Source organism: Nematolebias whitei, chromosome 12, assembly GCF_014905685.2.
Source record: "Nematolebias whitei isolate Nwh7 chromosome 12, NemWhi1, whole genome shotgun sequence".
NCBI lineage: Eukaryota > Metazoa > Chordata > Actinopteri > Cyprinodontiformes > Rivulidae > Nematolebias > Nematolebias whitei.
The window spans coordinates 48,807,030-48,812,046 of NC_056509.1; the positions used below are offsets into that span (position 1 = coordinate 48,807,030).

The window sequence follows — 5,017 nt, forward strand, 5'->3', positions numbered from 1 at the left end:
CTCAGTCTCTCTCTCTGTGTCTCTGTCTGTCTCACTCTCAGTGTCTCTGTCTGTGTCTTTCTGTCTGTCTCTGTCTCACTGTGTGTCTCTGTCTGTCTCACTCAGTCTCTCTCTCTGTGTCTCTGTCTCTTTTTTTACAATTTTATTTATCATTTATTTGACAGGGACAAGAAACAGGTGAAGACAATGTGAAGCAGCGTCAGTGAACACAGACGACCCCCGACCTTAGATGAACCTTTGGTTCAATGAAAAGTTCAGATCAACAGTAAAAACAATGAAATGATGAAAAATAAATATAAACAATGTGTTTAAAACCACTGAGTTAAAACAATTAGAATATTTAAAATGAGTTCACGTCAGGTTCATCTTCAGACACTTCTTGATTCTTCAAGTGAATATTTTAATGTCAGTTATGAGCAGCTGGTAACGAGCTCCACAGCTTACAGCGCTGACACAGAAGGCTCTGTCCAAACGCTGTCCTTCTGTCCAAACCTTGTCCTGTCCAAACGCTGTCCTTCTGTCCAAACGCTGTCCTTCTGTCCAAACCTTGTCCTTCTGTCCAAACCTCGTCCTTCTGTCCAAACGCTGTCCTTCTGTCCAAACCTCGTCTTTCTGTCCAAACCTGGTCTTTCTGTCCAAACCTCGTCTTTCTGTCCAAACCTCGTCTTTCTGTCCAAACCTCGTCCTTCTGTCCAAACCTCGTCCTTCTGTCCAAACCTCGTCCTTCTGTCCAAACCTCGTCCTTCTGTCCAAACCTTGTCCTTCTGTCCAAACCTTCTGTCCAAATCTCTCCACAGCACTGAAACTGCCCTGCTGAAGGTCTTTAACAACATCTTCAGATTCACAGATACCGGTGATTCTGTGCTGCTTGTCCTGTTGGACCTCACAGCCGCCTTTGACACCATCGACCATGAGATCCTCATTGCTAGGTTGGAGCAGTGGGTGGGCGTCACAGGATCAGCCCTCAATTGGTTCAGATCTTACCTCACTGACAGATCCTTTTGTGTCTCCATCAAGGATTTTAGTTCTGCAGAGGCAGAGCTTAAATGGGGGGTTCTGCAGGGGTCCATCCTGGGTCCCCTCCTATTCTCTTTATACCTGCTGCTGCTTGGTGCTATTTTCTGGAAACACAACATGCCCTTCCACTTCTACGCTGATGTCTGTCAAATTTACTTCCCCCTAAGACACAATGGTGCATGCTCTATTCAACCGCTGCTCAACTGCCTGGCTGACATCAGGGACTGGATGGCTTTAAACTTCTTGAGTTTCAATGAAAAGAAGTCTGAAGTCATGTTGTTCCCTCCCAACGACACGATCACAAACCACTGCATCGACCTCTCCGCTCTAACCCTGTCAGAAAAACAAAGAGTCACTAATCTGGGCGTGATAATGGACCCTTCCCTGAAACTTAACAATCATGTAAACATGATTGTTAAATCATGCTTCTTCCAACTGAGGCGGCTGTCTAAACTGAAGCCCATATTGTCCAAAAAGAACCTGGAGACAATAATACATGCATTCATTACATCTAGGCTTGATTACTGCAATTCACTCCTGTTTGGTATCAGTCAGACCTCCATTGCACGACTACAACTGGTCCAGAATGCAGCAGCCCCATTTTTAACCAGTACAGGCAAAAGAGAGCACATTACACCAGTTTTGGCCTCACTGCACTGGTTACCAGTTCACCTTCGAATCTAGTTCAAAATACTCATGTCTACAAATCACTGGACCGTGTCGCCCCCCCCCCCCCCCATCTCTCTGATCTGCTACAACCGTATGTCCCACCACGTTCCCTGAGGTCAGCGGACCAGTTGCTCCTCACAGTTCCAGGAACTCGTCTTAAGCGCAGAGGTGACAGGGCCTTCTCTGTAGCAGGACCAAGACTTTGGAACGAGTTACCTCTGCTTGTCAGACTGGCCCCCTCCCTCTCGGTTTTCAAGTCCCGTTTAAAAACTCACTACTATTCAGTAGCTTTCAACACCAGATGATCTGTGTTTGATCCTGTATGCTCCACACTGGTTTGTCGTCATTATCTGCATCGTTTTTATGTCTATATTCTGATTCACTTCATCATCTGTCCAAGATGGCCACGCTCAGAGCAGTGGTAGCTTCACAGGCTCCCGGTACCATCCCAGTTTTTAGAAGTTTTGATATTGACTCTGTGCCTGATTCCGCGCGATTTATGCGTGTGAACTATAGCCGAACCGAACTGATGAGAATAGGAGCAGATTTGCCACGAAATATAGCAGAAATCAGCAACAAACTCACAAGCTACGCTCGGCAGAATGCAGATCTTTAAGTCATCTACCTGGAAGCTGCAGCAGAGGCGTTCCAGCGGGCAGAAGAGGAAGCGCTGCTCACGGCTTAAGAGGAGAGAATGCCGGGTGGGGGTTATGGTGAGGCTACAAGCTAACGCTAAAGCCGGTAAACTCCCCATGCCGTCTCTCTTTCTGTCGAATGTCCGCTCGTTGGACAACAAGATGGATTTACTTAGTCTGAGAGCGGGCGCCTCAGAAGAGATGAAGAAGTGTGCGGTGCTTTGCCTCACGGAAACATGGATTACAAGCAAAACGCCGGATACAGTCTTCCAGCTGGATGACACTCTTTTTCCGAGCAGACCGTTGCAGCGAGCTAACGGGGAAATCACGGGGAGGCGGAGTGTGCATTTACATGAGTAAAAGTTTGTGCACGAACTGTACTGTTGTAAATAGCTCATGCTCGAAGGCTTTGGAGCAAATAACAGTGTAATGTCGGCCACATTATCTACCCCGCAAGTTCACGGTGACTTTTATCACTGTCGTTTACATTCCTCCGGACGCTAATGCTAATACCATACCATACCATACCAACTTTATTTATAGAGCACTTTATGCACCCAACAGGACCAAAGTGCTTTACACAATTATATAATACAATACAATGATAAAATGGAAGGGTAAAATTTAAAACAGGAATAAAATAATAAAATAAAATACAAACACAATAAAACAAGGTAAAACATCTCAGATTGTGCTAAAAGGCCAAAGAAAAAAGATGAGTTTTAAGAAGGGACTTAAAAACCTCAATTGAAGAGGCCTGTCTTATGTTCAATGGAAGGTCATTCCAGAGCCTGGGAGCTATCACAGAAAAAGCTCGGTCCCCTCTAAGCTTACGCTTTGTCTTCGGGACCTTCAGAAACAACTGGTCAGCTGACCTGAGTGAACGAGAGGGTGTGTAAGAATGTAGCAGCTCAGACAGGTATGAAGGGGCATGGCCATTTAAAGCTTTAAAAACAAATAAAAGTATTTTAAAATGAATCCGGTAATGCACCGGCAACCAATGTAAAGAGGCCAAAACAGGAGAAATATTGTCAAATTTCCGTGTACCTGTTAAAAGTCGTGCAGCTGCATTCTGAACCCTCTGAAGCTGGGAAATACATGAATCACTAATACCTATGTAAAGTGCATTGCAATAATTGCTAATGAATCACTGCAGGAGCTACATGATATCATCAGCTCGCTGCAGAGCAAACACACCAAGGTTCTTTACGTTGTAGCCGGAGACTTTAACCATGTGAATCTAAAGGACTGTCTCCCAAGCTTTAATCAACATGTGGCGATTCCGACACGTGGAGACCACACGCTGGACCGTGTTTACACGAACGTAAAAGATGCATACAAAGCCGAACCCCGCCCCCACCTAGGACTGTCAGACCACATCTCAATCTTCCTGGCTCCTGCTTACATGCCCCCACTGAGACGCTCCAGACCGGTACAAAAGAAAGTTAAATGCTGGATCCAGGACAGTGGCCCCATACTGAGAGATTGTTTTGACCAAACAGACTGGCAGGTTTTCAGAGAAGCTGCTGAAAATGGAGGATCGCTTGATCTGGACCAATACACATCCTCAGTTCTGGGTTACATTAGTACATGTACTGACACAGTCTCCACTATCAGAAATGTTAAAAGCTACCCAAACAGAAAACCTTGGCTGAATGCAGAGGTGCACACCCTGCTGGAAGCCAGGAACACTGCCTTCAGGTCTGGAAACTCAGAGGAGCTGAGTAGGACAAGAAAAGAGCTGGTTGCTGGTATTAAGAGGGCCAAGGCCACATATGCACAGAGGATCGAGGGTCAATTCATCTCACAAGACCCTCGGAGCATGTGGAGGGGCATTAAGTGCATAACAGATTATAAAGGAAGGAGCAAACAATGCCCCAAAGACCCATCTCTGCCTGATGCCCTAAACAAGTTCTATGCACGCTTTAAAGACCCGAACAGACCACCCAGCACCAGACTCACCTCACCACTGGATGAAGAGCATCTCAGCGTGACCTCAGCCGAAGTAAGGAGTACCTTCAGGAGGATTAATCTGCACAAAGTAACTGGCCCAGACAACATCCCCGGAAAAGTGTTGAAGGAATGTGCTGATCAGCTCTGCGAGGTGCTGGTAGACATCTTTAACACCTCACTTACCCTGGAGACAGTTCCCACCTGCCTGAAGACTGCCACCATCATCCCAGTCCCAAAAAGCTCTACAGTGACTGGTCTGAATGACTATCGGCCAGTGGCCCTCACCCCGATAGTCGCTAAATGCTTTGAAAAACTGGTCATGACTGACATCAAAACAACCATCAACATCAACGAGGACCCTCATCAGTATGCATACCGTGAGAACTGATCAACAGAAGATGCAATCTCCTCTGTGGTCCACACTGCGCTCAACCAACTGGAGCAGAAAAACTCTTACGTCCGTATGCTCTTTGTGGACTTCACATCCGCCTTCAACACCATGATCCCCCAGACCCTGATGGACAAACTATCCACACTAGGACTAAGCCCCTCCATTTGCAACTGGGTACTAGACTTTTTAACAAACAGACCACAGTTAGTGAGGATCCACAACCTCTCCTCCTCCACCATAACCCTCAGCACTGGCTCTCCTCAGGGATGTGTGTTGAGCCCCCTCCTGTTCACTCTGCTCACGTATGACTGTGCAGCTACCCATCCAGGCTGTCACATTGTAAAGTTTGCAG

At 46.5% G+C, this 5,017-nt stretch overlaps 1 protein-coding gene across 1 annotated transcript in view; it reads right to left on the minus strand.

Moving 5' to 3' along the window:
* Positions 1-5,017, minus strand: part of crnkl1 (crooked neck pre-mRNA splicing factor 1) — a gene marked incomplete at both ends in the record, with an annotated part of 30,937 nt that overhangs the window by 13,774 nt on the left and 12,146 nt on the right.